Genomic DNA, 16610 nt, shown 5'->3' with positions numbered 1-16610 from the left:
CCCTTTCACTATTTTTTTACATTCCCCAAATGAATGAGACCATATGATGTTTGTCCTTCTCCAATTGACTTAGGGAAAGATGTTTTAATCAGAGAATGATATGAGTAAATTTATATCAGAGTTTAAGAAGTTGTGGGTGATAACAAGATCAAGAGGAGGCCATCAGAGTGGGAGGCCGCAATGGAGGTGAAGAACAACAGACTGTTGAGGATGAAGAAACAGGCCAAAGGGTTGATAGAAGTGAAGTCCTCTAGGACTATGATGCCCACCTCTTGATGTAATTATCTAAATATTTTGCTTTCATGTGCTTTATTATATTGTAAAGATGAGTAGAAAATGAAAATGCTGATACTAATATTAATACAAGTGTGACTTAATTGACATAATTACCTACCTCCAGTTATTGTTTTGTTTTTTCAAACAGTTTAAACCTATCCCTTAACTTGGGTTCTCACTAACACTTCATACTTAAATACACAGATCATCTCTTGCCCCTAAGAAAGAGAAGTCTGCAGGTAGTTTCTAGGAGGACCCTCAACTTCTCTGTCACTTCAGGGATCATTGTCTTGCCCTTAGTATTGGTGAGTGAGCTGGACTGGCCTTTCTTTCCACTCAAGTGATAACATCTATGTCTACATTAAGCTTAAGGAGACGAGGCCAAGTCAGGTGCATAACTCAGATAAAGGAGTTCTCTCCACTGCTTAGTTTAATTTTCTAAAATTCGGGGGGTGGGGGTGAATGGGTGACGGGCACTGAGGGGGGCACTTGACGGGATGAGCACTGGGTGTTATTCTGTATGTTGGTAAATTGAACACCAATAAAAAATAAATTTATTATTAAAAAAATTTTTTTTTCTAAAATTCTCTGCATTGGGAGGTAGGGTGGGGGAGAAGCAATGTAGCCATGGTCACAAGAAAGTTCATGTTCCCTTGATTTTCACTCTTAAAGTCTTCCTATTCCATCATTCCCAGGATGAAGTAAAAGAACGCAATAAGGGAAGGGGGAAAACTGAGTGGCAAAAAATTAGAGAGGAAGACAAATCATGAGAGACTCCTAACTCTGGGAAGTAAATAAAGGGCTGCAGAAGAGGAGGTGGCTGGGGGAATGGGGTGACTGGATGATGGGTATTAAGGAGGGCACGTGATGAGATGAGCACCGGGTGTTATATTGGCAAATTGAATTTAAGCAAAATTTTAAAAAAGAATACAGTAAACAAGAGCAAAAATGAAAAGTTGGAAATAGATTGTTCAAAACTGTCTAAAAGACAAGGTGTAGTACCATTGGAAATGAAAACATTGAATTATCAATTGAAGAATCAGAGTTAATTGTTTAAATCCAGCCATCCCTGCAGATGTCCTCGAATCCATAGAGCTTTGAAGGTTCCTTACTGGTTCACTAAATTAGAATCTCCGATAATGGGGTCAATGAATCTGCATTTTTAACACATTCCCCAGGCACTTCTTAAGTCTACTAAAATGTGACAATGCTAACCGAGTCAAAACTGGCCATTCTACTAATAAGGCATTTGAGACCCAGAAAATCTTGGTTAGTTACTCAAGGTCATATAACCAAGTAAGTAGCAGACTAGGGCTCAAACTTGGGCCTCCCAGCATTCATTTAAGGCTATTCCCAATGACAGCACACTGTCTTTCCCATCCCATTGTAGATGTTGATCTTCCCTAGTGGGGTCTATAATTTCTCTAATATTTTTGACAGTTTTTTCAAACTGCTTCTTCATGCTGGACTAGAAATTTACGAAAGAATCCTGGAGATTCAGAATGGAAAGTTATCATAGAAATATTTTCCTTCAACAGGGCTTTAGAAGGAATCTCCTCTACAGCATCTTCATCAAAGGATCACCTTTTCTCTACTTAAGCATATCGAGCCACAGCGAGTTCAATACTTCCCAAGGCAATCCATTACCAATTTTATAGAACTCTGGACTTTCCAAAGCATTTTTTATTTGCAGTTCAAATCTGTCTTCCTGAAACTTCCACCTATTCTTTTTATTTATGTCCTAAACTAATCACAGAGAACAAGTCACTCCTTCACCCATGACAGTCCTTTGCTGTTTGAAGATAGTTCTCAAATTCCACCACTCTGTCCCCATTGTCCCCAAATCGGCCTTCTCTTCAGTCTTGAGACAGTCTAAAAGTTCTATCTCTTCCAAATATTTTTCACGATGGTTTACAGAATCTTCAAAGTAAACATCACAAAGTGATGGCCAACGGAATTCTGTTTTACATGCACTGTGTTTTAAGAAGTTGTGACCCAGCATTTTTAAAATCAGTAGATCACCCACACACATTATTTTTGTCCTCTTTTCTGTAAAAGGACAATTGGGTCCACATCCCTGTGCTGTTTCCATAGGACACATGCCCACCAGTCCCCCAGCCCCCCACTCACAGAGTGTTTGCATGTGCCCTCACACCTGGAATACTTCTCTCATCTACATTACTTGTCTGGCTCCTGAAAGCAGGTGTATTTGCTACCCATGCTTTAGGCATATGTCTGTATATGTATCTTTTATGGTGTCATACTCAGAACTGAACACAAAGATCCAGATGTAATTTGTCCAACAGGAAAAAGAGTGAGCAGATTACCTTCCTTATTGTGGACACTATATTCTAGTACATCTACATGCCAATAAGTTATCTCTTACCTGGCCTTTGGCGTGGTCATGCAAATTCAATTTCCTGAATTCCATCTCTTTCTACCTTGCAATCAGCCACCAAAGAAATTCCTCAAAAATATAACCCAGATAATGTTACTTTTCTGTTTGCAAATCTTGGATTGATCCTAATTTCTCTTTGGCCTGCCATCCAAAGATCTTTACACTTTAATTTTGTATATGAATTATTTACAGGCCCAACTCCCTATTTGTGATTTCTGTGAAGGTGGCACCAAATGGATCTTACTCCTATTTTTGGATAAAGTGTCTTTGTTCCTAAACTACTCCCTTGTACCTATATATAGGACTATATCGTTTGTATATAAAATCTATTGTTATTGTCTGCAGGACAAATCTCCGTGGAACGGAACTGCACACCCTATACATGACTATATTCTGTTACATGCTGAGTTTTAAATAAGGTATGTTATTAACTCATATCTGAATATTTATTATTTCAGAAATGCTTGCATTTCAAATTCAAATGGGAACAAGTTTTATGAAGGCAATACCTATTCTCCTGAGATCAAAGTACATTTGTTTCTAAATGAAAAATAATTATCTTTAAATTAAGTTATTGAAAAATCTCACAGAAAGGAAATTATGTGTAAGTTAAATGATCTACCAAAAGGTATGAAAAACAATTATGAATGAATTTGAAAAATTAGCCAATTATGAATATGTAATGCAATCTAGCTAGTAGTCCCTGAACCCAATGATAAGTTCCCATATGCAGAAATCATCCTTAAAAATTAAAAAAAAAAATCACTGTGCTCTGAAAGTAATAAATATCAGGCATTCTTTGACTAAATTTAAGATACTTTACCAGACCAAAGTGAGAATTCCATTCTTAGATTGGGATTTTCCTTCTACTTTCAACATTGGTAGAAATGAAGGCAGATGGCATTTGAAAACATAAAATCCAACACACCATAACTGAAATAATTTGAATATAATCCTCTAGGAGTAGCATGATATAGTGATAAGTATAATGGACTAGGAGTCAGGATCTGGATTCTACTACTAGTGTAGTAAACTTCTGACACTCCACATTCTTCAAATGACTTCCACAAATTAAGAAATAATAGTATATGGAATAATCAGTACCCAAAAGTAGGCCTCCATACTGCAAATAATGAGCTATTTCCACTATATCATATGCCTATAAAGTCTAAGTTTTTTCTTCATATATTGATAAGGAAGGGGTGTATTCAGATTACAAAATGGAAGCAACCTAAGAGGACTTAGAACCAAAAGATCTGGGCTAGTATCCAACTTTTCCATTTACTAACTTTTTTATGTCCTTGGTGACCCACTCAGAGGCTGGATTTTTCTCATTTGCTAAATGGGGATAATGCCACTTACACCACAGGGTGTTTTTGAGAATTAATAGTGCCTCATCCTGGCTGATCATGTGGTTGATATAAACTCAAACGACAATAGGGGCTCTAGAAATACTTTCAAAGATTTTAATTTGTCTTTATATTAGCCTTGCATTAAATTTGTTTCATTCTAACCATCTGGCCCCAATAAAAGTTGAAAAATTTAGAATCACATCAATTACAAATTTGAAAATTTAAACGTGAGTGGGTTGGACTAGTGATGTCTGAGGTCCATTTTACAGAAAGTAATTTTGCCCTCAGCATAAATTAAATGATTCCAGTCTTAAGTTAGAATGCCAGGGGCATAAATTCAGAGCACCACTTTGTTTCTTTGTCCCCAAAGGACACTTTGGTGTCTGAACTACACAACTGGATACAAACAACTATGTACTGTGAATTAAAATATTTCTGTAAGTGATTTATGGGGAAGTATCTAACAGTTCTGCAACCCAAAAACACTTGTGTTCTCATTGGTATTTACAGTATATTTCATTACTACATAAACTAATTGAAATATTAAGACAACAATCCAGCCCTATCTGCCTGTTAAGTTAGAAACTTGAAAGATCTGAGATTGGGGATCCGTGGGTGACTCAGCGGTTTGGAGTCCCGGGATCGGGTCCCATGACAGGCTCCCGGCATGGAGGCTGCTTCTCCCTCTGCCTGTGTCTCTGCTGCTCTCTCTCTCTCTCTCTAATAAATAAATAAATCTTTTTTTAAAAAAGATCTGAGATTATATTCATTTAATTTTTTTAATAAATAAAATGTATTTTTTGTATTTTTTTTATTGGAGTTTGATTTGCCAACATATAGCATAACACCCAGTGCTTATCCCATCAAGTGTCCCCCTCAGTGCCCATCACCCAGTCACTCCATCCCCCCCCGCCCACCTCCCTTTCCACTGGTACTGGTACAGCCACTCTGGAAAACTGTGTGGAGGTTCCTCAAAGAGTTAAAAATAGAACTACCCTATGACCCAGCAATTGCACTGCTGGGGATTTACCCCAAAGATTCAGATGCAATGAAACGCCGGGACACGTGCACCCCGATGTTTCTAGCAGCAATGTCCACAATAGGCAAACTGTGGAAGGAGCCTCGGTGTCCATCGAAAGATGAATGGATAAAGAAGATGTGGTATATTATCTCACTTTTAAACTAATTAGTATATATATACTCATATATGTATGGATATAAGATATCATATATATGATATATATTATATATATTATATATATATATATGATTCAAGACCTCCAGATTGGAGACAAAGACCATTCATTACTCACAGCAGAAGCAGTTGTCAAAGCACCAGTTTCTTGAGTCCAAATCTCCATGGGGTGACACAGCAAGAGCTGGATGACACTTGCGTATGTAATGGTTTGCATCAAAGGAAAGGAAGGCCAAACTTAAGAAGTTCTGGTCTTCTACACAGCTGCTGGTGATCCTCTCTTTCTGGAGAGAGAGAAACCTTATCATAATTCTAGGTAAGCAAATGTCTCCCAGGGAAAGGAAGAAGACATCTTTATTACTCTCAACTTTCTCCAGGGAGGGAGATGTCTTTTAACTTTACTGTCCTACAATTTGTCCTCATACAAACGTTCTTAATTTGACTACAAATGATCGGAGGACGTGAACCATGCAGAATCATGAAATATTCATGGAAAATTGTTTCCCCACACTCCTTTCTACCCATTCACTATGTTAATCCAAAGAGAACTCAAATGTTCAATCTCAAAATAGCATACCTGTACTTTAGCTCCTTCTCTGGGGTTTTGTATATATGATGTCAAAACAAAGAAAGGCTAATTAAGGCAATAGAGAAAAAGATATAACTATGGAGGCAGCTCAGTAAAAATACTGGCCTGGAAGTCAGGAAATCAGAGATCTAACTCTGACTCTGATACTATCTTACTGTATGTTCTCGGCTAAGTTACCTCTCTCTGGGCCTGAGATTCCTCATCTGTAAAATTGGAATACGGAAGACGTTTAGACTAGTTCATTTCTAAGTCTCCTTTCTGCCATCACAGTCTCTTCTTCTACTAGTAAATCAAATCAGTTGACTGACATCATGTACCCTGATGTCTCTAACTTTTCTGCATTAAGAACACGAGCAGATTTAATGTTGTGGCTATTAACTAGCTGTTGTTTGCACCTACATACTGCCAAAAGCAATGACTTTTATGGGAAAACTGTAAATAAGTATTTCTTGAATAAATGAATAAAAAATAAATGAAATATATTTCACAAAATCTTATGAATGTGTATACATGAAATTATTTGAATACTTGGAATAGCATTTTGGACAACTGAAAATTCTAAATAAACAGTTCTAAATATCACATATAGATGAATGATTTTTTCCAATTTTGAAATGGCATAAATGTATTTGGCATTAAATTATTTTGGATATAATGGTTGATCAAAAATATTTAATGATAATGAAGCCAATGACCGATGTGCTATATAAATATTGTGATATGGAATAATTTCATGTGGCACAATTTTGTGGTAAGTTCCAGTCTTTCTTTTTTTTTTTTTTTATAAATTTTTATTTATTTATGATAGTCACACACACAGAGAGAGAGAGAGAGAGGGGCAGAGACACAGGCAGAGGGAGAAGCAGGCTCCATGCACCGGGAGCCCGACGTGGGATTCGATCCTGGGTCTCCAGGATCGCGCCCTGGGCCAAAGGCAGGCGCCAAACCGCTGCGCCACCCAGGGATCCCAAGTTCCAGTCTTTCAATGCTCAACTGTCCACCCTATACTTTCACAGGTGATGTCATCGTGAGAGTTTGACTAACATACGGTAAGCATTTAATAAAGTAAAGCTTAAAAGCTACTTTACCCCAACCATATTGTGTACTTCTTAAAAATAGGTATCTTTGAATATGCTAAGTAGATTATAGGACAGCTAGCATAATACTGTGCCTTTGAAATATACTCATTACAACATGGCACACATTTACTGAATTTCCACACTTTGCTGAGGGTGCAAAGATTGTCCTGAGATAAACCTTACATGATCTCACAATTTTGATAAGTTAATTAGCTATTTTAGAAGGAGGACTTCCTAAAACGCATATATCATATGTACATACCATGTAGCTACACATTTAGTATTAAGTAAATACTCTGATTTTTTTCAGATATAATAGCATATATCCAAAATTAAAATATAGATTGCAGTAGATTCTGCTGTTTCACAATATCTCAAGTCCTTTGAAAGCCAAGAATGAATGCCAGATGATTTCATACTTTAGGATGAAATCAAGATGATAAAAGATGATAAACTTTCTTTTAATTTTGCCCAACTTCCCATATGTATGGATTCATTTTAAAAAGCCATTGTACTTATGTGGCTCAAAATATATTCAGGTAAATACTTTTAATTCCAAGGCTAGATCTAGGATTCAAGAATAAAACTATGCCAGTGAAATGACCAATTCTATAGTATTCCTTTGGGATCGCATCACTAATTTATTATTGTACATAAACTTTGGGTAACTAGGTTTGTGGAATGTATTGCTGCTGAGAGTAATTTGACAGCTTCTGTACTTACTGGAACTAGTGACCTGGCAAATTTATTTTGCCTTTGCAAAAACAAAAACAAAAACAAAAAACCCAGAATACGAGAACTAGCTTTCTTTCCTTATCCCAGATGCCTTTCCTCTATCCAATCTTTGATTCTGTACTTCAGTTTCATGTATATGCTTTAAACACACACACACACACACACACACACCATTAAAAATGTCAAGGTCGGTGCTAGATATAGTGCTTAATACTCACGCCTTGATTTTTTTTTTTTTAATGACTTAACTAAATCCTGTGCATGTGTGGACTGTGAGTATATTGGATTCACACGAGCCTGAAACAATTTTACAGATAAGGAAAGAGTTCAAGTGAAAGGAAATGATTTGCATATGTTTCTATAAGATTTCTGGGGCACCTGGGTGGCTCACTGGTTGAGCATCTGCCTTAGGCTCAGGTCATGATCCTGGGGTCCTGGAATCGAGTTCTGCATCGGGCTCCCTGCGGGGAGCCTGTTTTTCCTTCTGCCTGTGTCTCTGCCTTTCTCTCTGTATCTCTCATGAATAAATTTATAAAATCCTTAAAAAAAAAGATTTCTGGGACAGCAGCATGATAAAACCCATTTTGTTTTGTGTTTTTAAAATCTAATTCTCCTTCTGCTATGGCATACTATCAAAATTCTTTTTCTCCATAGTTCAATACATATTTAAGAGTCTTGAACTTTAGTTTCAAAGATACATTACTCATGTAATTATTATCTTGCATTGAAACTTCTTAATGATATAGGTTAAGTTAAAGAAAGCTGCTATATGATGCTACCTCAGGCAGCTTGTATTAGTTTATTACTGTTGTAACAAATTATGATGAACATAGTGACTTCTTTTTAACAAAAGGAATTTATTGTCTTAGAGCTCTGAAGGTCAGAAATCCAAAATTAGTCTTATGTAACTAAAATCAAGGTGTCAACAGAACCACATTATTTCTTGGAGGCTGTAGGGAAGAATTCATCCTTTTTACCCTTCCTAAATTCTAAAGGATGCCTGCATGCCTGAACTCATTGCCCTGCATCACTACAGTCCCTGCTTCTGCCATCACATATCTCTGTCTCTGACTCCTCTGGTCGTCCTACTTTAGTCTAAAGACTGTTGGGATTACCAACCCAGAAGTTTCCAGATAACCCTGTTGTCTCAAATTCCTTAACTTAATCACATTTGCAAAATCCCTTTTGCTATGTTATGTAACATGTTCACAAACTTGGGAGACTAGGGGTGGACGTCTCTGGGGGCCATTATTCAGCCTGCCACAAAGTTCTGGCGTAGGGACCTGGTGCAAGTCACAGAGATGGGCCTGGAGAGACAGATTGTGAAGAGCCTCATAGGAGATGCTACAGAGCGTGAGATGTACCCCACCAGCAAGGAGGACTTAGTAAATAGAGTTTTAAGCAAAGGAGAGGCATTATCCAATAGATATTTTTTTGAAAAGTCACTGGAGTGTGGAAAAGAGTTAGGGAGATGAGAGTGCAGGCAAACATTTCTGAGGAGGATTTTACTGACCTTGAAGGCCACCTACATTTAGAGCGAATTGTCAGGGGAAGGAGCTGCTACTAATTGAGGATGTGTTAGAGATAATCACATGGTGTGTATGTTTATAAAATTCTTTGTGGTATGGAAAAAGAAATCCAAATATAATATTTACACAATGGTGGGGGGGGGGAAGCAAAGTTTTAAAAACACTAGAGCGAGAAAATATCTTAATAAATCTCTTTGACTTATTTTCAAGATAAGGAAACCGCAGCACAGAATGGACAAGCCTACATAACCACCACGTACAAAGGGCCAGTTTCCTCCAGTGGTTACAGAATTTTCAGGTCAAATTATAGCTAGTTTGTCACTATTGAATTTATGACTTCAAGGACACTAATTTTTTTTTTTTTACTGTTTAGTTTAGCTTGCCTTTTTTCTCCCCTGCAGAAATTTTAGTGTGTGTGTTTTACAGAACCCTACTTTTAAAATACTGCTCACATTGTAACATGATTTACACCCAATGACTCAGTAGTCGAAATATAATAGGATGAGAGTCATAATAATTTTCTTTTATAAATGTTGCATAAGTCACAAGATTTTCAATGACAGAGCTGAGCAAGATCTCAAGCCTGGATCTCCCAATGCCTGGGCTCCTGGTATATCCCACTTTGGCTTCCCAAAAGCCCATGTTCCTAATCAGTAAAAACGCACAATCAATGCAGCTTCTTTTTCTCCTCTTTTCCTCCTCAGTGTCACTTGTGGAGTTCCAGAGTAGGGAGAGAAAGCACCAAGATCCTCTCTTGGAGCAGGCTTCTTCCAGTTGTACTACAGCTTTTAGTGGTGCTCTTTTCTTTCAACTCTCCTGAGCTTCCTTAATTCTCTGGTGATTCTGTTCAAGCAGGCATTAAAACCTCCAGCCCTGGAGAAAGCAATTTTCACCTTACACCAATCATAGATTTGGTGTAGCTGGAAAGGAAATGCAGGAGATAGGCAAGTGTGCATGAGGGGGTGGGGAGGTTGAGAGGTGCACAGCTGGCTCATCCTTTGCATGGAAAGGACTGTGAATGCTTACACATTCCTATATGCAATGATGGGACAAGTTATGAGGAATCTCGTGTCATTTCCAGGGTAGGTGAAATAGGCACAAGCTGCCATGCTGTGTGAACCAATTGCTAAATAAAGTGATATGGAACTACCTTAGAAGATCCCAAGTAGCCAGCAGTAAGTAAGTTTTTTTCATGGACTGCTGCCGAACTCATAATGGGTATAACACCAGTTGCTGCGTGAAGATACTGACCAAAAACCCAGGATAACATCATAGATAGATAGAGGTCACTTTTTAATAATAGGATGTTCCACCAAATAAAACCCAAGTGGAAATCACTAAAAATACACAATTTTCAAGTTACAGAAGGACAAGTTTTCTGTGTGTTATTTTGGCTTTCGAACATGCAAAGCACAGATGGCAAGGTGGCCAAAAGAGAGAGAGAGAGAGAGAGAGAGAAGACGAAAGAAAGAAAGTAGAGAGCAATATTTCCTGAAGTGTGTTCTACAGAATGCTACTCCAGTGACGTATTCTAGAGGGAAAAGTTTCTATGACTGGGTTTCTGGAATATTTTAGCTGTAACTGCAGGAGGCATCACCATCATTATCATGATCGTCATAATGAATAGCAATACTACCCATTTTATTAAGGGTTTACTACTTCCAGGCATTATGCTAAGCACTTCATATGCATCATCTAATCTAATTTGTGCAGCAATGCTGTAAGTCAAGTACGATCATGTCCCTTTTTTACAGATAACAAATCACCACAATGAAATAAAGTAATTTACCTAAAGTCACATACCTCATGCTCAGTAGAATTCATTAAAAGCTCTAGAAAGTTCTTCAGAAAAGAAGCCTGCTCTATTTTGCCCAGCATTTCACAAACTTATTCGCGTCAAATCCACTTGTGAACATGGGGAAGCGTTGTTAAACTAGACCACTCCCTTGCACCATACACAAAGATAAACTCAAAATGGATGAAAGATCTAAATGTGAGACAAGATTCCACCAAAATCCTAGAGGAGAACACAGGCAACACCCTTTTTGAACTCAGCCACAGTAACTTCTTGCAAGATACATCCACGAAGGCAAAAGAAACAAAAGCAAAAATGAACTATTGGGACTTCATCAAGATAAGAAGCTTTTGCACAGCAAAGGATACAGTCAACAGAACTAAAAGACAACCTACAGAATGGGAGAAGATATTTGCAAATGACCTATCAGATCAAGGGCTAGTTTCCAAGATCTATAAAGAACTTAGTAAACTCAACACCAAAGAAACAAACAATCCAATCCTGAAATGGGCAAAAGACATGAAGAGAAATCTCACAGAGGAAGACATAGACATGGCCAACATGCACATGAGAAAATGCTCTGCATCACTTGCCATCAGGGAAATACAAATCAAAACCACAATGAGATACCACCTCACACCAGTGAGAATGGGGAAAATTAACAAGGCAGGAAACCACAAATGTTGGAGAGGATGCAGAGAAAAGGGAACCCTCTTGCACTGTTGGTGAGAATGTGAACTGGTGCAGCCACTCTGGAAAACTGTGTGGAGGTTCTTCAAAGAGTTCAAAATAGACCTGCCCTACGACCCAGCAATTGCACTGCTGGGGATTTACCCCAAAGATTCAGATGCAATGAAACGCCGGGACACGTGCACCCCGATGTTTCTAGCAGCAATGTCCACAATAGGCAAACTGTGGAAGGAGCCTCGGTGTCCATCAAAAGATGAATGGATAAAGAAGCTGTGGTCTATGTATACAGTGGAATATTCCTCAGCCATTAGAAAGGACAAATACCCACTATTTGCTTCAACGTGGATGGAACTGGAGGGTATTATGCTGAGTGAAGTAAGTCAATCGGAGAAGGACAAACATTGTATGTTCTCATTCATTTGGGGAATATAAATAATAGTGAAAGGGAATATAAGGGAAGGGAGAAGAAATGTGTGGGAAATATCAGAAAGGGAGACAGAACATAAAGACTGCTAACTCTGGGAAACGAACTAGGGGTGGTGGAAGGGGAGGAGGGCGGGGGGGTGGGGGTGAGTGGGTGACGGGCACTGAAGGGGACACTTGACGGGATGAGCACTGGGTGTTATTCTGTATGTTGGTAAATTGAACACCAATAAAAAATAAATTTATTTTTTTTAAAAAACAAAAAAACACAATGGTACAGAGCATTCACATGTTCATATTTTTTTCTAGGTCAGAATTTTTTTAAGAACTTGAAATATTTAAAACTGCAAGCTATAAGCTGAATAATGTCTGAAGCTATAGTGTAAAACACAGTGGGTATAGTTGATAACTCTGCACTGCATAATGGAAATTTGCTAGGAGAATCGAATGTGCATGTTCTCTCACACACGAAAAGGATGAATACATGAGGTAATGGGTCTATTAATTAGATGGCGGGATCCTTTTATGATATATGTGTATATCAAAGCACGACAACGTACACTTTAAATACCTTATAATTCTATGTGTCAATTATACCTCAATAAAGCTAAAAGAAAATAAATCAAAATTAAAATGCAGAACCTAATAAAAACAAAACTCCACATTCCTATCATCCCAAAGGAACAAAGACTCATGGCAGAGGGACTATTAATGTTCACTAAACAACTCTGTGCTTTTTAAAACATATTTGCCAGCTTCCTTACAGTTCTGCTGGGACCTTGTGACTACTCCCGGTAAATAAAACATGAGTAGAAGTGCCAGGTAGCCATTTGTGGTGAAGGCAGTAAAGAGCTGGTGCATTGCTTCCATCTAATCCTTGCCCTCTGTGCTGATCTTTCATATCCCACGTGTAATGTAGAGTATTTAACAGGTGGAAGCAGCCCGTGTCCCTGAGCCATGAAGGGCAGCAAGCCTCAGAAAGCTGCGAAGGGAGGGGAACAATATCTCAAGGGTCAAACCAGTGACATTTATGGATGCTTTATCCATGCAACATACACTAGCCTACTTGGACCAATACACTGGAGTAACTGTCACGGGTCTTCTAAGGAATTACCATTCCAGGTAAAGTTGAAACGTTTTACGTAACCACTACTGATTTAACCTTTACTTCTTCCTCAGGTACAATCAACTTAAGGATCCAAAAAGCTCAAAGAATCTTGTCTCACATTTAGATCTTTCACCCATTTTGAGTTTATCTTTGTGTATGGTGAAAGAGAGTGGTCTAGTTTCATTCTTCTGCATGTGGATGTCCAATTTTCCCAGCACCATTTATACATCAACAACCAATATGTACATTTTTATTAATTTTTAATCTGTGTAAATGGTATCATACTCTATATGTTGCTACATATATGTCTAATTCTTTTTTTTAAAAGATTTTATTTATTATTTGAGAGAGTGAGAGAGCAAGGGGAGCAGCAGAGGGAGAGGGAGCAGCAGACATCCAGCTGAGCAGGGAGCCTGATGTAGGACTCTATCCCAGGAGCCTGGGATCATGACCTGAGCTGAAGGCAGACGCTTAACTGACTGACGCACCCATGTGCCCCTAATTCATTCTTTTAACTGTTGTGTACTGTGAATCTACCACAATTTATCATGCTATTCCCTCAGTAATGACATTGGGCCTATTGGTGCATTTCACTACTAAAATTTTCCTTTCAATTGAGAGTTTTTCCATAATATATACATAGACGTGAAATTTCTGGGTTATAGACTGCCACCTTCAACTCTAACAGGTATTCCAAGTTGTTCTTCCAAGTGGGCTTGCCAGTTTAATTCTACACCAGTGGTGTATGAGAGTTGTGGGTTCTCTACATTATCACTGAGGATCATATATCTTAAATTTTTCTTTTTGCCAATCTCATGGTGTAATTGGCATCTCATTGCTGTTTTAATTTGCATTTTCCCAGTTACTGGTGAAGATGAGCATAAGACTATGTTAGTTGGCTGGTCTGTGTTCTGTGAATTTTCATTCACATTATTTGGCCATTTGTTCTACTTGGGTTATTCATCTTTTTATGATAATTTGTAGAAGACATCTTCTCTATTTTATAGCTCCTATTTCACTTTCTTCACAGAGCACTCATAATTTTGGTGTAGTCCCATATATTACTCATTTTTCCTTGTCATTTTCAAACTGTGATGAAGCAAGATGCTGTATTGGAGAAGCCTGCACGGCAAGGAATGGAGGACAAACCAATGGTTGGAGAGGAACTGAGGCCGCAGTCCAACAACCAGTGAGGAAGTGAATGCTGCTAATAATCATGGGAGTAGCTAGGAAGTAGAACTTCCCCCGGGGGTATCTTCACTGTAGTCCCAGCAAACAGCATACAAGAGACCCTAACACAGAGAATTCAGCGAAGACATGCCCATAAGTCCTGACCTTCCAAAATATTGAGATAATGGAGATTGTTGCTTTAATCCATTGAGTTTGGGATAACGTGTTATACAGTAATTGGTAACTAATAAACAAATGAAAATTAAGATATTCTCAGATATTTTCTTTGGTTTCTTTTTCACATTAATTCTTTAATCCATGTGAAACTTTGGTATGATGAAGGAATCTAATTTTTTTCACATGAAAAGCCAAATGTCTTTTCTCCACATATTAAATAAAACACACTTTACTCCCAGGTATTTATACTGTCACCTCTGATATAAGCCAAGGTCCCACATTTACGCTTTGTTCTGTTTTTGTGCTTTCTCCTTCTTGGCATTGATCCATCTTTCTATCTCTGCCCAATATCATCTTTTAAAAATTACTGTGGTTCTATCATAAATCTCAGTGTGTAGAGAAATTTCCACATTTTTGTTCTACTTTTCTAGAATTATCTTTACTATACCCTATGAATCTTTCAAGTTTTTCAAGTTTGGTGAAAAATCTTCTAGGGTTGTTTGAAATGAATTTCATTGAATTTGAAATTCAATTTGTACAGAAGTGATACTTTTATTACATTAAGTCTTCAATCCTGTAAGCAAAACATCTCGCCTTCCATTTTATTCATATCTGTTCATATTTCCTTAAAAATATTTTCTACTGGGGAGCCTGGGTGGCTCAGCGGTTGAGCATCTGTCTTTGACTCAGGGTGTGATCCGCGGGTCTGGGATCGAGTCCTGCATCGGGCTCCCTGCGGGGAGCCTGCTTCTCCCTCTTTTTGTGTCTCTGCTTCTCTCTGTGTGTCTCTCATGAATAAATAAAAAATACTTTTAAATAAAAAATACTTTGTACTTTCCTCTGAAATGGACATATGCTCATGCGTATATATATATATGTATATACTTAAATTTAGAGAAAGAGATCATCTATTAAGTCTAAACAACCCGTAGGAGGCCAAAAAAAAAAAAAAAATCAAGTTGCTTTGTGATTACATCACATAAGTTAAGCCTGTTCAATGCAATAGTGTTATATATTTTTTATTCTACACAATACTGTTTCCGATTCTATCAGTAGACTCAAATCTTTCTTCAGTTTTAGAATTTGTCAGCTATTCTTTCTTTGAATATTTGTTAACCAGTATTCCCTCTTTGGCTTTATTCTGGTAGACCTATTAAATCTTTATAAAAGCCTCAGTCCATTTTTCATTTCTCTCAGCTACTCTGTTTCAGTTAGAATTGGCTTAATAGTGTGGCAGAGAGTGTAGACAGAAGCAAGATCCTCCTCCCCCACCCTTACCTCTGTCCTGGTTCTGGAATTGGAATTAAATCATCTCTTTAGACTTAGACCCTATGACTCAGGCATAACTAAGAGGACACTGGTATTAATAAGACACCTCTGCTAAAAAGCTGTGTGCTGTCTTCAGAGTCAGTTACAATATCTGGATTTGTCTCCACAAGTCTTGGTTCTGCCAGGGTGACAGGATCTGTTTGTTCTAAGCTTCCTCTTTTGTTTTGTCATTCCAGGCTTAATAACTTGTCTATCTTATTTACCATTACTGTCCCAAAGCATATCATTGAGTCAGCACAAAATAAGTGCACAATATTTTTGTGAAATGATTTAATTACATGACTGGATCTTTCTACTCAATCTTTAAGATGAAGTCTAAGTATCAATTCCTCCAGAAAGCCTTTTCTGACCACCCTTACCCCAAGACTTAGATAACTGTTTGTCTTCTGTTCCCTCCTATATACCTCTATCACTGCCTCTATATCACATTTGACCCTTCAGATGTTAAGCAAATCATGGAGCTAGAGTCACTATAGTTCAGCACTTGCTGTATGTCCTCATATGGTGGTATGTGCTTTCACATACACTGACTCATTTAATCCTCATGAAAGTCCACGTACCAAAGAAGAAATTGAGGCGCAGGCAGGTGAAGTCACCAGTCTAACTGGCAAGTAGAAGAACTGGTATATTAGACAAGATTCTCTATAGAGGGGATCCCTGGGTGGCTCAGCTGTTTAGCGCCTGCCTTTGGCCCAGGGCGCGATCCTAGAGTCCCGGGATCGAGTCCTGCATCGGGTTCACGGCATGGAGCCTGCTTCTTCCTCC

Source organism: Canis aureus, chromosome X (genome assembly GCF_053574225.1).
Source record: "Canis aureus isolate CA01 chromosome X, VMU_Caureus_v.1.0, whole genome shotgun sequence".
Classification (NCBI taxonomy): Eukaryota; Metazoa; Chordata; class Mammalia; order Carnivora; family Canidae; genus Canis; species Canis aureus.
This window is presented reverse-complemented; position numbering follows the sequence as displayed.